The 21,650-nt window shown below is 31.4% G+C and overlaps 1 long non-coding RNA gene across 44 annotated transcripts in view; it reads left to right on the top strand.

Moving 5' to 3' along the window:
* Positions 1-21,126, top strand: part of LOC128078819 (uncharacterized) — a 40,697-nt gene extending 19,571 nt beyond the window's left edge. For 4 of the 44 annotated variants that reach the window (XR_008205862.1, XR_008205861.1, XR_008205852.1 and 1 more), the window contains 2 exons: positions 12,799-12,828; positions 19,478-19,756. This is a non-coding gene — a long non-coding RNA (uncharacterized LOC128078819). Of the gene's footprint in view, positions 1-789; positions 872-1,311; positions 1,405-4,185; positions 4,279-7,973; positions 8,004-9,051; positions 9,198-10,204; positions 10,397-10,726; positions 10,934-12,798; positions 12,829-13,367; positions 13,402-13,824; positions 13,914-14,896; positions 14,931-17,299; positions 17,362-17,453; positions 17,488-17,910; positions 18,038-18,982; positions 19,017-19,477; positions 19,757-20,838 lie in introns of those variants that run through there. The other 40 variants (XR_008205851.1, XR_008205845.1, XR_008205817.1 and 37 more) reach the window with 39 other exon arrangements.
* The last annotated feature ends 524 nt before the right edge of the window (positions 21,127-21,650 follow it).

Raw genomic sequence — 21,650 nt, 5'->3', positions numbered from 1 at the left:
AAATAGGGATTTCTATGAAAATAAGCGATATTTTAGGGGAGAAACAGGGATTTCTGTGAAAATAAGCGATTTTTTAGGGGAAAAACAGGGATTTCTGTGAAAATAAGCGATATTTTAGTGGAAAAACAGGGATTTCTATGAAAATAAGCGATATTTTAGGGGAAAAATAGGGATTTCTGTGAAAATAAGAGATATTTTAGGAGTAGAAACAGGGATTTCTATGAAAATAAGCGATATTTTAGGGGAAAAACAGGGATTTCTATGAAAATAAGCGATATTTAAAGGGAAAAACAGGGATTTCTATGAAAATAAGCGATATTTAAGGGGAAAAACAGGGATTTCTGTGAAAATAAGCGATATTTAAGGGTTAAAAACAGGGATTTCTATGAAAATAAGCGATATTTTAGGGGAAAAACAGGGATTTCTATGAAAATAAGCGATATTTAAGGGTTAAAAACAGGGATTTCTGTGAAAATAAGCAATATTTTAGGGGAAAAACAGGGATTTCTATGAAAATAAGCGATATTTTAGGGGATAAACAGGGATTTCTGTGAAAATAAGCGATATTTTAGGGGATAAACAGGGATTTCTATGAAAATAAGCAATATTTTAGGGGAAAAACAGGGATTTCTGTGTAAATAAGCGATATTTTAAAGGGAACAACAGGGATTTCTGTGAAAATATGCGATATTTTAGGGGAAAAACAGGGATTTCTGTGAAAATAAGCGATATTTAAGGGGAAAAACAGGGATTTCTGTGAAAATAAGTGATATTTTATGGGAAAAACAGGGATTTCTATGAAAATAAGCGACATTTAAGGGGAAAAACAGGGATTTCTATGAAAATAAGCGATATTTTAGGGGAAAAACAGGTATTTCTATGAAAATAAGCGATATTTTAGGGGAAAAACAGGGATTTCTGTGAAAATAAGCGATATTTAAGGCGAAAAACAGGGATTTCTGTGAAAATAAGCAATATTTTAGGGGAAAAACAGGGATTTCTATGAAAATAGATATTTAAAGTGGAAAAACAGGCATTTCTATGAAAATAAGCGATATTTAAGGGGATAAACAGGGATTTCTGTGAAAATAAGCGATATTTAAAGTGGAAAAACAGGGATTTCTATGAAAATAAGCGATATTTTAGGGTTAAATACAGGGATTTCTGTGAAAATAAGAGATATTTAAGGGGAAAAACAGGGATTTCTGTGAAAATAAGCGATATGTTAGGGGAAAAACAGGGATTTCTGTGAAAATAAGCGATATTTAAGGGGAAAAACAGGGATTTCTGTGAAAATAAGTGATATTTTAGGGGAAAAACAGGGATTTCTATGAAAATAAGCGACATTTAAGGGGAAAAACAGGGATTTCTATGAAAATAAGCGATATTTTAGGGGAAAAACAGGTATTTCTATGAAAATAAGCGATATTTTAGTGGAAAAACAGGGATTTCTGTGAAAATAAGCGATATTTAAGGCGAAAAACAGGGATTTCTGTGAAAATAAGCAATATTTAAGGTTTAAAAACAGGGATTTCTATGAAAATAGATATTTAAAGTGGAAAAACAGGCATTTCTGTGAAAATAAGCGATATTTAAGGGGATAAACAGGGATTTCTGTGAAAATAAGCGATATTTAAAGTGGAAAAACAGGGATTTCTATGAAAATAAGCGATATTTTAGGGTTAAATACAGGGATTTCTGTGAAAATAAGAGATATTTTAGGGGAAAAACAGGGATTTCTGTGAAAATAAGCGATATGTTAGGGGAAAAACAGGGATTTCTGTGAAAATAAGCGATATTTCAGGGGAAAAACAGGGATTTCTATGAATATATGCGATATTTTAGGGGAAAAACAGGGATTTCTGTGAAAATAAGCGATATTTTATGTTAAAAACAGGGATTTCTATTAAAATTGGCAATATTTTGGGGGAAAAACAGGGATTTCTTTGAAAATAAGCGATATTTAAGGGGAAAAACAGGGATTTCTGTGAAAATAAGCGATATTTAAGGGTTAAAAACAGGGATTTCTATGAAAATAAGCGATATTTAAGGGTTAAAAACAGGGATTTCTATGAAAATAAGCGATATTTAAAGAAAAAAACAGGGATTTCTGTGAAAATAAGCAATATTTTAGGGGAAAAACAGGGATTTCTGTGAAAATAAGCGATATTTTTTGAGAAAAACAGGGATTTCTATGAAAATAAGCGATATTTTGGGGGAAAAACAGGGATTTCTGTGAAAATAAGCGATATTTTAGGGGAAAAACAGGGATTTCTGTGAAAATAAGCGATATTTAAGGGGAAAAACAGGAATTTCTGTGAAAATAAGCGATATTTTAGGGGAAAAACAGGGATTTCTATGAATATATGCGATATTTAAGGGGATAAACAGGGATTTCTGTGAAAATAAGCGATATTTTAGGGGAAAAACAGGGATTTCTATGAAAATAAGCGATATTTCAGGGGAAAAACAGGGATTTCTGTGAAAATAAGCGATATTTTGGGGGAAAAACAGGGATTTCTGTGAAAATAAGCGATATTTCAGGGGAAAAACAGGGATTTCTGTGAAAATAAGCGATATTTAAGGGGAAAAACAGGGATTTCTGTGAAAATAAGCAATATTTTAGGGGAAAAACAGGGATTTCTGTGAAAATAAGCGATATTTCAGGGGAAAAACAGGGATTTCTGTGAAAATAAGCGATATTTTAGGGGAAAAACAGGGATTTCTATGAAAATATGCGATATTTAAAGAAAAAACAGGGATTTCTATGAAAATAAGCGATATTTTATGTTAAAAACAGGGATTTCTATGAAAATTGGCAATATTTTGGGGGAAAAACAGGGATTTCTGTGAAAATAAGCGATATTTTAGGGGAAAAACAGGGATTTCTATGAAAATAAGCGATATTTAAGGGTTAAAAACAGGGATTTCTATGAAAATAAGCAATATTTTAGGAGAAAAAAACAGGGATTTCTGTGAAAATAAGCGATATTTTTTAGAGAAAAACAGGGATTTCTATGAAAATAAGCGTTATTTTGGGGGAAAAACAGGGATTTCTGTGAAAATAAGCGATATTTTGGGGGAAAAACAGGGATTTCTGTGAAAATAAGCGATATTTTAGGGGAAAAACAGGGATTTCTGTGAAAATAAGCGATATTTCAGGGGAAAAACAGGGATTTCTGTGAAAATAAGCGATATTTTAGGGGAAAAACAGGGATTTCTATGAAAATAAGCGATATTGAAGGGGAAAAAGGGATTTCTATGAAAATAAGCGATATTTAAGGGTTAAAAACAGGGATTTCTATGAAAATAAGCGATATTTAAGGGTTAAAAACAGGGATTTCTATGAAAATAAGCGATATTTAAAGAAAAAAACAGGGATTTCTATGAAAATAAGCAATATTTTAGGGGAAAAACAGGGATTTCTGTGAAAATAAGCGATATTTTAGAAAAAGAGGGATTTCTATGAAAATAAGCGATATTTTGGGGGAAAAACAGGGATTTCAGTGAAAATAAGCGATATTTTAGGGGAAAAACAGGGATTTCTGTGAAAATAAGCGATATTTAAGGGGAAAAACAGGAATTTCTGTGAAAATAAGCGATATTTTAGGGGAAAAACAGGGATTTCTATGAATATATGCGATATTTAAGGGGAAAAACAGGGATTTCTATGAAAATAAGCGATATTTAAGGGGAAAAACAGGGATTTCTATGAAAATAAGCGATATTTAGGGAAAAACAGGGATTTCTATGAAAATAAGCGATATTTTAGGGGAAAAACAGGGATTTCTGTGAAAATAAGCGATATTTTAGGGGAAAAACAGGGATTTCTATGAAAATAAGCGATATTTAAGGGGATAAACAGGGATTTCTGTGAAAATAAGCGATATTTAAAGTGGAAAAACAGGCATTTCTATGAAAATAAGCGATATTTAAGGGGATAAACAGGGATTTCTGTGAAAATAAGCGATATTTAAAGTGGAAAAACAGGGATTTCTATGAAAATAAGCGATATTTTAGGGTTAAATACAGGGATTTCTGTGAAAATAAGAGATATTTTAGGGGAAAAACAGGGATTTCTGTGAAAATAAGCGATATTTTAGGGGAAAAACAGGGATTTCTGTGAAAATAAGCGATATTTAAGGGGAAAAACAGGGATTTCTGTGAAAATAAGTGATATTTTAGGGGAAAAACAGGGATTTCTATGAAAATAAGCGACATTTAAGGGGAAAAACAGGGATTTCTATGAAAATAAGCGATATTTTAGGGGAAAAACAGGTATTTCTATGAAAATAAGCGATATTTTAGGGGAAAAACAGGGATTTCTGTGAAAATAAGCGATATTTAAGGCGAAAAACAGGGATTTCTGTGAAAATAAGCAATATTTAAGGTTTAAAAACAGGGATTTCTATGAAAATAGATATTTAAAGTGGAAAAACAGGCATTTCTATGAAAATAAGCGATATTTAAGGGGATAAACAGGGATTTCTGTGAAAATAAGCGATATTTAAAGTGGAAAAACAGGGATTTCTATGAAAATAAGCGATATTTTAGGGTTAAATACAGGGATTTCTGTGAAAATAAGAGATATTTTAGGGGAAAAACAGGGATTTCTGTGAAAATAAGCGATATGTTAGGGGAAAAACAGGGATTTCTGTGAAAATAAGCGATATTTAAGGGGAAAAACAGGGATTTCTATGAATATATGCGATATTTTAGGGGAAAAACAGGGATTTCTGTGAAAATAAGCGATATTTTATGTTAAAAACAGGGATTTCTATTAAAATTGGCAATATTTTGGGGGAAAAACAGGGATTTCTTTGAAAATAAGCGATATTTAAGGGGAAAAACAGGGATTTCTGTGAAAATAAGCGATATTTAAGGGTTAAAAACAGGGATTTCTATGAAAATAAGCGATATTTAAGGGTTAAAAACAGGGATTTCTATGAAAATAAGCGATATTTAAAGAAAAAAACAGGGATTTCTGTGAAAATAAGCAATATTTTAGGGGAAAAACAGGGATTTCTGTGAAAACAAGCGATATTTTTTGAGAAAAACAGGGATTTCTATGAAAATAAGCGATATTTTGGGGGAAAAACAGGGATTTCTGTGAAAATAAGCGATATTTTAGGGGAAAAACAGGGATTTCTGTGAAAATAAGCGATATTTAAGGGGAAAAACAGGAATTTCTGTGAAAATAAGCGATATTTTAGGGGAAAAACAGGGATTTCTATGAATATATGCGATATTTAAGGGGATAAACAGGGATTTCTGTGAAAATAAGCGATATTTTGGGGGAAAAACAGGGATTTCTGTGAAAATAAGCGATATTTCAGGGGAAAAACAGGGATTTCTGTGAAAATAAGCGATATTTAAGGGGAAAAACAGGGATTTCTGTGAAAATAAGCAATATTTTAGGGGAAAAACAGGGATTTCTATGAAAATAAGCGATATTTAAACTGGAAAAACAGGGATTTCTATGAAAATAAGCGATATTTTAGGGGAAAAACAGGGATTTCTATGAAAATATGCGATATTTAAAGAAAAAAACAGGGATTTCTGTGAAAATAAGCGATATTTTATGTTAAAAACAGGGATTTCTATGAAAATTGGCAATATTTTGGGGGAAAAACAGGGATTTCTGTGAAAATAAGCGATATTTTAGGGGAAAAACAGGGATTTCTATGAAAATAAGCGATATTTAAGGGTTAAAAACAGGGATTTCTATGAAAATAAGCAATATTTTAGGAGAAAAAAACAGGGATTTCTGTGAAAATAAGCGATATTTTTTAGAGAAAAACAGGGATTTCTATGAAAATAAGCGTTATTTTGGGGGAAAAACAGGGATTTCTGTGAAAATAAGCGATATTTTGGGGGAAAAACAGGGATTTCTGTGAAAATAAGCGATATTTTAGGGGAAAAACAGGGATTTCTGTGAAAATAAGCGATATTTCAGGGGAAAAACAGGGATTTCTGTGAAAATAAGCGATATTTTAGGGGAAAAACAGGGATTTCTATGAAAATAAGCAATATTTAAGGGGAAAAAGGGATTTCTATGAAAATAAGCGATATTTAAGGGTTAAAAACAGGGATTTCTATGAAAATAAGCGATATTTAAGGGTTAAAAACAGGGATTTCTATGAAAATAAGCGATATTTAAAGAAAAAAACAGGGATTTCTATGAAAATAAGCGATATTTTAGGGGAAAAACAGGGATTTCTGTGAAAATAAGCGATATTTTTTGAGAAAAAGAGGGATTTCTATGAAAATAAGCGATATTTTGGGGGAAAAACAGGGATTTCAGTGAAAATAAGCGATATTTTAGGGGAAAAACAGGGATTTCTGTGAAAATAAGCGATATTTAAGGGGAAAAACAGGAATTTCTGTGAAAATAAGCGATATTTTAGGGGAAAAACAGGGATTTCTATGAATATATGCGATATTTAATGGGATAAACAGGGATTTCTGTGAAAATAAGCGATATTTTAGGGGAAAAACAGGGATTTCTATGAAAATAAGCGATATTTAAGGGTTAAAAACAGGGATTTCTATGAAAATAAGCGATATTTAAGGGTTAAAAACAGGGATTTCTATGAAAATAAGCGATATTTAATGGTTAAAAACAGGGATTTCTATGAAAATAAGCAATATTTTAGGGGAAAAACAGGGATTTCTGTGAAAATAAGAGATATTTAAGGTGAAAAACAGGGATTTCTATGAAAATAAGCGATATTTTGGGGGAAAAACAGGGATTTCTGTGAAAATAAGCGATATTTTAGGGGAAAAACAGGGATTTCTGTGAAAATAAGCGATATTTAAGGGGAAAAACAGGAATTTCTGTGAAAATAAGCGATATTTTAGGGGAAAAACAGGGATTTCTATGAATATATGCGATATTTAAGGGGAAAAACAGGGATTTCTATGAAAATAAGCGATATTTAAGGGGAAAAACAGGGATTTCTGTGAAAATAAGCGATATTTTAGGGGAAAAACAGGGATTTCTGTGAAAATAAGCGATATTTTAGGGGAAAAACAGGGATTTCTGTGAAAATAAGCGATATTTTAGGGGAAAAACAGGGATTTCTATGAATATATGCGATATTTTAGGGGAAAAACAGGGATTTCTGTGAAAATAAGCGATATTTTAGGGGAAAAACAGGGATTTCTATGAAAATATGCGATATTTTAGGGGAAAAACAGGGATTTCTGTGAAAATAAGCGATATTTAAGGGTTAAAAACAGGGATTTCTATGAAAATTGGCAATATTTTGGGGGAAAAACAGGGATTTCTGTGAAAATAAGCGATATTTTGGGGGAAAAACAGGGATTTCTATGAAAATAAGCGATATTTAAGGGTTAAAAACAGGGATTTCTATGAAAATAAGCAATATTTTAGGAGAAAAAAACAGGGATTTCTGTGAAAATAAGCAATATTTTAGGGGAAAAACAGGGATTTCTGTGAAAATAAGCGATATTTTTTAGAGAAAAACAGGGATTTCTATGAAAATAAGCGTTATTTTGGGGGAAAAACAGGGATTTCTGTGAAAATAAGCGATATTTTGGGGGAAAAACAGGGATTTCTGTTTTAAATATCGCTTATTTTCAAAGAATAAATGAAAATAAGCGATATTTTAGGGGAAAAACAGGGATTTCTGTGAAAATAAGCGATATTTTAGGGGAAAAACAGGGATTTCTGTTAAAATAATCGATATTTTGGGGGAAAAACAGGATTTCTGTGAAAATAAGCGATATTTAAGGTTAAAAATAGGGATTTCTGTGAAAATAAGCGATATTTTAGGGGAGAAACAGGGATTTCTGTTAAAATAAGTGATATTTTGGGGGAAAAACAGGGATTTCTGTGAAAATAAGCGATATTTTAGGGGAAAAACAGGGATTTCTGTGAAAATAAGCGATATTTTAGGGGAAAAACAGGGATTTCTGTGAAAAGAAGCGATATTTTAGGGGAAAAACAGGGATTTCTATGAAAATAAGCGATATTTCAGGTTAAAAACAATAATTTCTATGAAAATGAGAGATATTTAAAGTGGAAAAACAGGGATTTCTAAGAAAATAAGCGATATTTATGGTTTAAATACAGGGATTTCTAGTGAAAATAAGTGATATTTTAGGGGAAAAACAGGGATTTCTATGAAAATAAGCGATAGTTAAGGGGAAAAAACAGGGATTTCTATGAAAATAAGCGATATTTAAAGAGGAACAACAGGGATTTCTGTGAAAATATGCGATATTTTAGGGGAAAAACAGGGATTTCTGTGAAAATAAGCGATATTTTAGGGGAAAAACAGGGATTTCTGTGAAAATAAGAGACATTTTAGGGGAAAAACAGGGATTTCTATGAAAATAAGCGATATTTATGGTTTAAAAACAGGGATTTCTATGAAAATAAGCGATATTTAAGGGTTAAAATCAGGGATTTCTATGAAAATAAGCGATATTTAAGGGGAAAAACAGGGATTTCTGTGAAAATAAGCGATATTTAAAGGGAAAAACAGGGATTTCTGTGAAAATAAGCGATATTTTAGGGGAGAAACAGGGATTTCTGTTAAAATAAGTGATATTTTAGGGGAAAAACAGGGATTTCTGTGAAAATAAGCGATATTTAATGGGGAAAAACAGGGATTTGTGTGAAAATAAGCGATATTTTAGGGGAAAAACAGGGATTTCTATGAAAATAAGCAATATTTTGGGGGAAAAACAGGGATTTCTGTGAAAATAAGCGATATTTAAGGGTTAAAAACAGGGATTTCTAGGAAAATAAGCGATATTTTAGGGGAAAGACAGGGATTTCTATGAAAATAAGCGATATTTAAGGGGAAAAACAGGGATTTCTATGAAAATAAGCGATATTTTAGGGGAAAAACAGGGATTTCTATGAAAATAAGCGATATTTTAGGGGAAAAACAGGGATTTCTGTGAAAATAAGCGATATTTCAGGGGAAAAACAGGGATTTCTATGAAAATAAGCGATATTTAAAGTGGAAAAACAGGGATTTCTATGAAAATAAGCGATATTTTGGGGTTAAAAACCAGGGATTTCTATGAAAATAAGCGATATTTAAGGTTAAAAACAGGGATTTCTGTGAAAATAAGCGATATTTAATGGGAAAAACAGGGATTTCTGTGAAAATAAGCAATATTTAAGGGGAAAAACAGGGATTTCTATGAAAATAAGCGATATTTAAAGTGGAAAAACAGGGATTTCTGTGAAAATAAGCAATATTTAATGGGAAAAACAGGGATTTCTATGAAAATAAGCGATATTTAATGGGAAAAACAGGGATTTCTATGAAAATAAGCGATATTTAAACTGGAAAAACAGGGATTTCTGTGAAAATAAGCGATATTTTAGGGGAAAAACAGGGATTTCTATGAAAATAAGCGATATTTTAGGGGAGAAACAGGGATTTCTGTGAAAATAAGCGATATTTTAGGGGAAAAACAGGGATTTCTGTGAAAATAAGCGATATTTTAGTGGAAAAACAGGGATTTCTATGAAAATAAGCGATATTTTAGGGGAAAAACAGGGATTTCTATGAAAATAAGCGATATTTAAGGGAAAAACAGGGATTTCTGTGAAAATAAGAGATATTTTAGGGGTAGAAACAGGGATTTCTATGAAAATAAGCGATATTTTAGGGGAAAAACAGGGATTTCTATGAAAATAAGCGATATTTAAAGGGAAAAACAGGGATTTCTATGAAAATAAGCGATATTTAAGGGGAAAAACAGGGATTTCTGTGAAAATAAGCGATATTTAAGGGTTAAAAACAGGGATTTCTATGAAAATAAGCGATATTTTAGGGGAAAAACAGGGATTTCTATGAAAATAAGCGATATTTAAGGGTTAAAAACAGGGATTTCTGTGAAAATAAGCAATATTTTAGGGGAAAAACAGGGATTTCTATGAAAATAAGCGATATTTTAGGGGATAAACAGGGATTTCTGTGAAAATAAGCGATATTTTAGGGGATAAACAGGGATTTCTATGAAAATAAGCAATATTTTAGGGGAAAAACAGGGATTTCTGTGTAAATAAGCGATATTTTAAAGGGAACAACAGGGATTTCTGTGAAAATATGCGATATTTTAGGGGAAAAACAGGGATTTCTGTGAAAATAAGCGATATTTAAGGGGAAAAACAGGGATTTCTGTGAAAATAAGCGATATTTTAGGGGAAAAACAGGGATTTCTATGAAAATAAGCGACATTTAAGGGGAAAAACAGGGATTTCTATGAAAATAAGCGATATTTTGGGGGAAAAACAGGGATTTCTATGAAAATAAGCGATATTTTAGGGGAAAAACAGGGATTTCTGTGAAAATAAGCGATATTTAAGGCGAAAAACAGGGATTTCTGTGAAAATAAGCAATATTTTAGGGGAAAAACAGGGATTTCTATGAAAATAAGCGATATTTAAAGTGGAAAAACAGGCATTTCTATGAAAATAAGCGATATTTAAGGGGATAAACAGGGATTTCTGTGAAAATAAGCGATATTTAGGGAAAAACAGGGATTTCTATGAAAATAAGCGATATTTTAGGGTTAAAAACAGGGATTTCTGTGAAAATAAGCGATATTTTAGGGGAAAAACAGGGATTTCTGTGAAAATAAGCGATATGTTAGGGGAAAAACAGGGATTTCTGTGAAAATAAGCGATATTTAAGGGGAAAAACAGGGATTTCTGTGAAAATAAGCGATATTTTAGGGGAAAAACAGGGATTTCTATGAAAATAAGCGACATTTAAGGGGAAAAACAGGGATTTCTATGAAAATAAGCGATATTTTAGGGGAAAAACAGGGATTTCTATGAAAATAAGCGATATTTAAGGGGAAAAACAGGGATTTCTGTGAAAATAAGCGATATTTAAGGCGAAAAACAGGGATTTCTGTGAAAATAAGCAATATTTAAGGTTTAAAAACAGGGATTTCTATGAAAATAAGCGATATTTAAAGTGGAAAAACAGGGATTTCTATGAAAATAAGCGATATTTAAGGGGATAAACAGGGATTTCTGTGAAAATAAGCGATATTTAAAGTGGAAAAACAGGGATTTCTATGAAAATAAGCGATATTTTAGGGTTAAAACAGGGATTTCTGTGAAAATAAGAGATATTTTAGGGGAAAAACAGGGATTTCTGTGAAAATAAGCGATATGTTAGGGGAAAAACAGGGATTTCTGTGAAAATAAGCGATATTTCAGGGGAAAAACAGGGATTTCTATGAAAATAAGCGATATTTTAGGGGAAAAACAGGGATTTCTGTGAAAATAAGCGATATTTTATGTTAAAAACAGGGATTTCTATTGAAAATTGGCAATATTTTGGGGGAAAAACAGGGATTTCTATGAAAATAAGCGATATTTAAGGGGAAAAACAGGGATTTCTATGAAAATAAGCGATATTTAAGGGTTAAAAACAGGGATTTCTATGAAAATAAGCGATATTTAAGGGTTAAAAACAGGGATTTCTATGAAAATAAGCGATATTTAAAGAAAAAAACAGGGATTTCTGTGAAAATAAGCAATATTTTAGGGGAAAAACAGGGATTTCTGTGAAAACAAGCGATATTTTTTGAGAAAAACAGGGATTTCTATGAAAATAAGCGATATTTTGGGGGAAAAACAGGGATTTCTGTGAAAATAAGCGATATTTTAGGGGAAAAACAGGGATTTCTGTGAAAATAAGCGATATTTAAGGGGAAAAACAGGGATTTCTGTGAAAATAAGCGATATTTTAGGGGAAAAACAGGGATTTCTATGAATATATGCGATATTTAAGGGGATAAACAGGGATTTCTGTGAAAATAAGCGATATTTTAGGGGAAAAACAGGGATTTCTATGAAAATAAGCGATATTTCAGGGGAAAAACAGGGATTTCTGTGAAAATAAGCGATATTTTAGGGGAAAAACAGGGATTTCTGTGAAAATAAGCGATATTTCAGGGGAAAAACAGGGATTTCTGTGAAAATAAGCGATATTTAAGGGGAAAAACAGGGATTTCTGTGAAAATAAGCAATATTTTAGGGGAAAAACAGGGATTTCTATGAATATAAGCGATATTTAAACTGGAAAAACAGGGATTTCTATGAAAATAAGCGATATTTTAGGGGAAAAACAGGGATTTCTATGAAAATATGCGATATTTAAAGAAAAAAACAGGGATTTCTGTGAAAATAAGCGATATTTTATGTTAAAAACAGGGATTTCTATGAAAATTGGCAATATTTTGGGGGAAAAACAGGGATTTCTGTGAAAATAAGCGATATTTTAGGGGAAAAACAGGGATTTCTATGAAAATAAGCGATATTTAAGGGTTAAAAACAGGGATTTCTATGAAAATAAGCAATATTTTAGGAGAAAAAAACAGGGATTTCTGTGAAAATAAGCGATATTTTTTAGAGAAAAACAGGGATTTCTATGAAAATAAGCGTTATTTTGGGGGAAAAACAGGGATTTCTGTGAAAATAAGCGATATTTTAGGGGAAAAACAGGGATTTCTGTGAAAATAAGCGATATTTTGGGGGAAAAACAGGGATTTCTATGAAAATAAGCGATATTTAAGGGGAAAAACAGGGATTTCTGTGAAAATAAGCGATATTTTAGGGGAGAAACAGGGATTTCTATGAAAATAAGCGATATTTTAGGGGAAAAACAGGGATTTCTGTGAAAATAAGCGATATTTTAGGGGAAAAACAGGGATTTCTGTGAAAATAAGCGATATTTTAGGGGAAAAACAGGGATTTCTGTGAAAATAAGCGATATTTTAGGGGAAAAACAGGGATTTCTATGAAAATAAGCGATATTTCAGGTTAAAAACAATGATTTCTATGAAAATGAGAGATATTTAAAGTGGAAAAACAGGGATTTCTATGAAAATAAGCGATATTTTAGGGGAAAAACAGGGATTTCTATGAAAATAAGCGATATTTAAGGGTTAAAATCAGGGATTTCTATGAAAATAAGCGATATTTAAGGGTTAAAAACAGGGATTTCTATGAAAATAAGCGATATTTAAGGGGAAAAACAGGGATTTCAGTGAAAATAAGCGATATTTAAGGGTTAAAAACAGGGATTTCTATGAAAATAAGCGATATTTAAAGGGAAAAACAGGGATTTCTATGAAAATAAGCGATATTTTAGGGGTAGAAACAGGGATTTCTATGAAAATAAGCGATATTTTAGGGGAAAAACAGGGATTTCTATGAAAATAAGCGATATTTAAGAAGAAAAACAGGGATTTCTATGAAAATAAGCGATATTTTAGGGGAAAAACAGGGATTTCTGTGAAAATAAGCGATATTTAAGGGTTAAAAACAGGGATTTCTATAAAAATAAGCGATATTTAAGGGGAAAAACAGGGATTTCTATGAAAATAAGCGGTATTTAAGGGTTAAAAACAGGGATTTCTATGAAAATAAGCGATATTTTAGGGGAACAACAGGGATTTCTGTGAAAATAAGCGATATGTAAGGTTTAAAAACAGGGATTTCTAGGTAAATAAGTGACATTTTAGGGTTAAAAACAGGGATTTCTATGAAAATAAGAGATATTTAAAGTGGAAAAACAGGCATTTCTATGAAAATAAGCGATATTTAAGGTTTAAAAACAGGGATTTCTGTGAAAATAAGCAATATTTTAGGGGAAAAACAGGGATTTCTGTGAAAATAAGCGATATTTTAGGGGAAAAACAGGGATTTCTATGAAAATAAGCGATATTTTAGGGGAAAAACAGGGATTTCTGTGAAAATAAGCGATATTTAATGGGGAAAAACAGGGATTTCTGTGAAAATAAGCGATATTTTAGGTTAAAAACAGGGATTTCTATGAAAATAAGCGATATTTTAGTGGAAAAACAGGGATTTCTATGAAAATAAGCGATATTTAAGGGTTAAACAGGGATTTCTATGAAAATAAGTGATATTTTAGGAGATAAACAGGGATTTCTATTAAAATATGCAATATTTTAGGGGAAAAACAGGGATTTCTGCGAAAATAAGCAATATTTAAGGTTTAAAAACAGGGATTTCTAGGAAAATAATCAATATTTTAGGGGAAAAACAGGGATTTCTATGAAAATAAGCAATATTTAAGGTTTAAAAACAGGGATTTCTAGGAAAACAATCAATATTTTAGGGGAAAAACAGGGATTTCTGTGAAAATAAGCAATAATTTAGGGGAAAAACAGGGATTTCTATGAAAATAAGCGATATTTAAAGAGGAAAAACAGGGATTTCTATGAAAATAAGCGATATTTAATGGGGAAAACAGAGATTTCTATGAAAATAAGCGATATTTAAGGGGAAAAACAGGGATTTCTGTGAAAATAAGCGATATTTAAGGGGAAAAACACGGATTTCTATGAAAATAAGCGATATTTTAGGGGAGAAACAGGGATTTCTGTGAAAATGAGCGATATTTTAGGGGAAAAACAGGGATTTCTGTGAAAATAAGCGATATTTTAGGGGAAAAACAGGGATTTCTATGAAAATAAGCGATATTTAAGGGTTAAAAACAGGGATTTCTATGAAAATAAGCGATATTTAAGGGGAAAAACAGGGATTTCTGTGAAAATAAGTGATATTTAAGGGTTAAAAACAGGGATTTCTATGAAAATAAGCGATATTTAAAGGGAAAAACAGGGATTTCTGTGAAAATAAGAGATATTTTAGGGGTAGAAACAGGGATTTCTATGAAAATAAGCGATATTTAAGGGGAAAAACAGGGATTTCTATGAAAATAAGTGATATTTTAGGAGATAAACAGGGATTTCTATTAAAATATGCAATATTTTAGGGGAAAAACAGGGATTTCTGTGAAAATAAGCGATATTTAAGGGTTAAAAACAGGGATTTCTATGAAAATAAGAGATATTTTAGGGGAAAAACAGGGATTTCTATGAAAATAAGCGGTATTTAAGGGTTAAAAACAGGGATTTCTATGAAAATAAGCGATATTTAAGGGGATAAACAGGGATTTCTGTGAAAATAAGCAATATTTCAGGGGAAAAACAGGGATTTCTGTGAAAATAAGCGATATTTTAGGGGAACAACAGGGATTTCTATGAAAATAAGCGATATTTTAGGGGAACAACAGGGATTTGTGTGAAAATAAGCGATATTTAAGGGTTAGAACCAGGGATTTCTATGAAAATAATCGATATTTTAGGGGAAAAACAGGGATTTCTGTGAAAATAAGCGATATTTTAGGGGAAAAACAGGGATTTCTGTGAAAATAAGCGATATTTTAGGGGAAAAACAGGGATTTCTGTGAAAATAAGCGATATTTAAGGGTTAGAACCAGGGATTTCTATGAAAATAAGCGATATTTTAGGGGAAAAACAGGGATTTCTGTGAAAATAAGCGATATTTTATGTTAAAAACAGGGATTTCTATGAAAATTGGCAATATTTTGGGGGAAAAACAGGGATTTCTATGAAAATAAGCGATATTTAAGGGGAAAAACAGGGATTTCTATGAAAATAAGCGATATTTAAGGGTTAAAAACAGGGATTTCAATGAAAATAAGCGATATTTAAGGGTTAAAAACAGGGATTTCTATGAAAATAAGCGATATTTAAAGAAAAAAACAGGGATTTCTGTGAAAATAAGCAATATTTTAGGGGAAAAACAGGGATTTCTGTGAAAACAAGCGATATTTTTTGAGAAAAACAGGGATTTCTATGAAAATAAGCGATATTTTGGGGGAAAAACAGGGATTTCTGTGAAAATAAGCGATATTTTAGGGGAAAAACAGGGATTTCTGTGAAAATAAGCGATATTTAAGGGGAAAAACAGGAATTTCTGTGAAAATAAGCGATATTTTAGGGGAAAAACAGGGATTTCTATGAATATATGCGATATTTAAGGGGATAAACAGGGATTTCTGTGAAAATAAGCGATATTTTAGGGGAAAAACAGGGATTTCTATGAAAATAAGCGATATTTCAGGGGAAAAACAGGGATTTCTGTGAAAATAAGCGATATTTTGGGGGAAAAACTGGGATTTCTGTGAAAATAAGCGATATTTCAGGGGAAAAACAGGGATTTCTGTGAAAATAAGCGATATTTAAGGGGAAAAACAGGGATTTCTGTGAAAATAAGCAATATTTTAGGGGAAAAACAGGGATTTCTATGAAAATAAGCGATATTTAAACTGGAAAAACAGGGATTTCTATGAAAATAAGCGATATTTTAGGGGAAAAACAGGGATTTCTATGAAAATAAGCGATATTTAAAGAAAAAAACAGGGATTTCTGTGAAAATAAGCGATATTTTATGTTAAAAACAGGGATTTCTATGAAAATAAGCGATATTTTGGGGAAAAACAGGGATTTCTGTGAAAATAAGCGATATTTTAGGGGAAAAACAGGGATTTCTATGAAAATAAGCGATATTTAAGGGTTAAAAACAGGGATTTCTATGAAAATAAGCAATATTTTAGGAGAAAAAAACAGGGATTTCTGTGAAAATAAGCGATATTTTTTAGAGAAAAACAGGGATTTCTATGAAAATAAGCGTTATTTTGGGGGAAAAACAGGGATTTCTGTGAAAATAAGCGATATTTTAGGGGAAAAACAGGGATTTCTGTGAAAATAAGCGATATTTTGGGGGAAAAACAGGGATTTCTATGAAAATAAGCGATATTTAAGGGGAAAAATAGGGATTTCTGTGAAAATAAGCGATATTTTAGGGGAGAAACAGGGATTTCTGTTAAAATAAGCGATATTTTAGGGGAAAAACAGGGATTTCTGTGAAAATAAGCGATATTTTAGGGGAAAAACAGGGATTTCTGTGAAAATAAGCGATATTTTAGGGGAAAAACAGGGATTTCTGTGAAAATAAGCGATATTTTAGGGGAAAGACAGGGATTTCTATGAAAATAAGCGATATTTCAGGTTAAAAACAATGATTTCTATGAAAATAAGCGATATTTAAAGTGGAAAAACAGGGATTTCTATGAAAATAAGCGATATTTTAGGGGAAAAACAGGGATTTCTATGAAAATAAGCGATATTTAAGGGTTAAAATCAGGGATTTCTATGAAAATAAGCGATATTTAAGGGTTAAAAACAGGGATTTCTGTGAAAATAAGCGATATTTAAGGGGAAAAACAGGGATTTCTATGAAAATAAGCGATATTTAAGGGTTAAAAACAGGGATTTCTATGAAAATAAGCGATATTTAAAGGGAAAAACAGGGATTTCTGTGGAAATAAGCGATATTTTAGGGGTAGAAACAGGGATTTCTATGAAAATAAGCGATATTTTAGGGGAAAAACAGGGATTTCTATGAAAATAAGCGATATTTAAGAAGAAAAACAGGGATTTCTACGAAAATAAGCGATATTTTAGGGGAAAAACAGGGATTTCTGTGAAAATAAGCGATATTTAAGGGTTAAAAACAGGGATTTCTATAAAAATAAGCGATATTTAAGGGGAAAAACAGGGATTTCTATGAAAATAAGCGGTATTTAAGGGTTAAAAACAGGGATTTCTATGAAAATAAGCGATATTTTAGGGGAACAACAGGGATTTCTGTGAAAATAAGCGATATGTAAGGTTTAAAAACAGGGATTTCTAGGTAAATAAGTGACATTTTAGGGTTAAAAACAGGGATTTCTATGAAAATAAGAGATATTTAAAGTGGAAAAACAGGCATTTCTATGAAAATAAGCGATATTTAAGGTTTAAAAACAGGGATTTCTGTGAAAATAAGCAATATTTTAGGGGAAAAACAGGGATTTCTGTGAAAATAAGCGATATTTTAGGGGAAAAACAGGGATTTCTGTTAAAATAAGTGATATTTTAGGGGAAAAACAGGGATTTCTGTGAAAATAAGCGATATTTAATGGGGAAAAACAGGGATTTCTGTGAAAATAAGCGATATTTTAGGTTAAAAACAGGGATTTCTATGAAAATAAGCGATATTTTAGTGGAAAAACAGGGATTTCTATGAAAATAAGCGATATTTAAGGGTTAAACAGGGATTTCTATGAAAATAAGTGATATTTTAGGAGATAAACAGGGATTTCTATTAAAATATGCAATATTTTAGGGGAAAAACAGGGATTTCTGCGAAAATAAGCAATATTTAAGGTTTAAAAACAGGGATTTCTAGGAAAATAATCAATATTTTAGGGGAAAAACAGGGATTTCTATGAAAATAAGCAATATTTAAGGTTTAAAAACAGGGATTTCTAGGAAAATAATCAATATTTTAGGGGAAAAACAGGGATTTCTGTGAAAATAAGCAATAATTTAGGGGAAAAACAGGGATTTCTATGAAAATAAGCGATATTTAAAGAGGAAAAACAGGGATTTCTATGAAAATAAGCGATATTTAATGGGGAAAACAGAGATTTCTATGAAAATAAGCGATATTTAAGGGGAAAAACAGGGATTTCTGTGAAAATAAGCGATATTTAAGGGGAAAAACACGGATTTCTATGAAAATAAGCGATATTTTAGGGGAGAAACAGGGATTTCTGTGAAAATGAGCGATATTTTAGGGGAAAAACAGGGATTTCTGTGAAAATAAGCGATATTTTAGGGGAAAAACAGGGATTTCTATGAAAATAAGCGATATTTAAGGGTTAAAAACAGGGATTTCTATGAAAATAAGCGATATTTAAGGGGAAAAACAGGGATTTCTGTGAAAATAAGTGATATTTAAGGGTTAAAAACAGGGATTTCTATGAAAATAAGCGATATTTAAAGGGAAAAACAGGGATTTCTGTGAAAATAAGAGATATTTTAGGGGTAGAAACAGGGATTTCTATGAAAATAAGCGATATTTAAGGGGAAAAACAGGGATTTCTATGAAAATAAGTGATATTTTAGGAGATAAACAGGGATTTCTATTAAAATATGCAATATTTTAGGGGAAAAACAGGGATTTCTGTGAAAATAAGCGATATTTAAGGGTTAAAAACAGGGATTTCTATGAAAATAAGAGATATTTTAGGGGAAAAACAGGGATTTCTATGAAAATAAGCGGTATTTAAGGGTTAAAAACAGGGATTTCTATGAAAATAAGCGATATTTAAGGGGATAAACAGGGATTTCTGTGAAAATAAGCAATATTTCAGGGGAAAAACAGGGATTTCTGTGAAAATAAGCGATATTTTAGGGGAACAACAGGGATTTCTATGAAAATAAGCGATATTTTAGGGGAACAACAGGGATTTGTGTGAAAATAAGCGATATTTAAGGGTTAGAACCAGGGATTTCTATGAAAATAATCGATATTTTAGGGGAAAAACAGGGATTTCTGTGAAAATAAGCGATATTTTAGGGGAAAAACAGGGATTTCTGTGAAAATAAGCGATATTTTAGGGGAAAAACAGGGATTTCTGTGAAAATAAGCGATATTTAAGGGTTAGAACCAGGGATTTCTATGAAAATAAGCGATATTTTAGGGGAAAAACAGGGATTTCTGTGAAAATAAGTGATATTTTAGGGGAAAAACAGGGATTTCTATGAAAATAAGCGACATTTAAGGGGAAAAACAGGGATTTCTATGAAAATAAGCGATATTTTGGGGGAAAAACAGGGATTTCTATGAAAATAAGCGATATTTTAGGGGAAAAACAGGGATTTCTGTGAAAATAAGCGATATTTAAGGGAAAAACAGGGATTTCTGTGAAAATAAGCGATATTTAAGGGGAAAAACAGGGATTTCTATGAAAATAAGCGATATTTAAGGGGAAAAACAGGGATTTCTATGAAAATAAGCGATATTTAAAGTCGAAAAACAGGGATTTCTATGAAAATAAGCGATATTTAAAGTGGAAAAACAGGGATTTCTATGAAAATAAGCGATATTTAAGGGTTAAAAACAGGGATTTCTGTGAAAATAAGCGATATTTTAGGGGAAAAACAGGGATTTCTGTGAAAATAAGCGATATTTTAGGGGAAAAACAGGGATTTCTATGAATATATGCGATATTTTAGGTGAAAAACAGGGATTTCTGTGAAAATAAGCGATATTTAAGGGGAAAAACAGGGATTTCTATGAAAATAAGCGATATTTTGGGGGAAAAACAGGAATTTCTGTGAAAATAAGCGATATTTTAGGGGAAAAACAGGGATTTCTATGAAAATAAGCGATATTTAAGGGTTAAAAACAGGGATTTCTATGAAAATAAACAATATTTTAGGGGAAAAACAGGGATTTCTGTGAAAATAAGCGATATTTTTTGAGAAAAACAGGGATTTCTATGAAAATAAGCAATATTTTGGGGGAAAAACAGGGATTTCTGTGAAAATAAGCGATATTTTAGGGGAAAAACAGGGATTTCTGAGAAAATAAGCGATATTTTGGGGGAAAAACAGGGATTTCTGTGAAAATAAGCGATATTTTATGTTAAAAACAGGGATTTCTATGAAAATTGGCAATATTTTGGGGGAAAAACAGGGATTTCTATGAAAATAAGCGATATTTTAGGGGAACAACAGGGATTTCTATGAAAATAAGCGATATGTAAGGTTTAAAAACAGGGATTTCTATGAAAATAAGTGACATTTTAGGGTTAAAAACAGGGATTTCTATGAAAATAAGAGATATTTAAAGTGGAAAAACAGGCATTTCTATGAAAATAAGCGATATTTAAGGTTTAAAAACAGGGATTTCTGTGAAAATAAGCAATATTTTAGGGGAAAAACAGGGATTTCTGTGAAAATAAGCGATATTTTAGGGGAAAAACAGGGATTTCTGTTAAAATAAGTGATATTTTAGGGGAAAAACAGGGATTTCTGTGAAAATAAGCGATATTTAATGGGGAAAAACAGGGATTTCTGTGAAAATAAGCGATATTTTAGGTTAAAAACAGGGATTTCTATGAAAATAAGCGATATTTTAGTGGAAAAACAGGGATTTCTATGAAAATAAGCGATATTTAAGGGTTAAACAGGGATTTCTATGAAAATAAGTGATATTTTAGGAGATAAACAGGGATTTCTATTAAAATATGCAATATTTTAGGGGAAAAACAGGGATTTCTGCGAAAATAAGCGATATTTAAGGTTAAAAACAGGGATTTCTAGGAAAATAATCAATATTTTAGGGGAAAAACAGGGATTTCTATGAAAATAAGCAATATTTAAGGTTTAAAAACAGGGATTTCTAGGAAAATAATCAATATTTTAGGGGAAAAACAGGGATTTCTGTGAAAATAAGCAATAATTTAGGGGAAAAACAGGGATTTCTATGAAAATAAGCGATATTTAAAGAGGAAAAACAGGGATTTCTATGAAAATAAGCGATATTTAATGGGGAAAACAGAGATTTCTATGAAAATAAGCGATATTTAAGGGGAAAAACAGGGATTTCTGTGAAAATAAGCGATATTTAAGGGGAAAAACACGGATTTCTATGAAAATAAGCGATATTTTAGGGGAGAAACAGGGATTTCTGTGAAAATGAGCGATATTTTAGGGGAAAAACAGGGATTTCTGTGAAAATAAGCGATATTTTAGGGGAAAAACAGGGATTTCTATGAAAATAAGCGATATTTAAGGGTTAAAAACAGGGATTTCTATGAAAATAAGCGATATTTAAGGGGAAAAACAGGGATTTCTGTGAAAATAAGTGATATTTAAGGGTTAAAAACAGGGATTTCTATGAAAATAAG

This window comes from Tympanuchus pallidicinctus, unplaced genomic scaffold (assembly GCF_026119805.1).
Source record: "Tympanuchus pallidicinctus isolate F22 unplaced genomic scaffold, pur_lepc_1.0 scaffold177, whole genome shotgun sequence".
Lineage (NCBI taxonomy): Eukaryota > Metazoa > Chordata > Aves > Galliformes > Phasianidae > Tympanuchus > Tympanuchus pallidicinctus.
The sequence above is the reverse complement of the archived record's forward strand: the minus strand, read 5'-3'. Positions and strand labels throughout refer to the sequence as shown.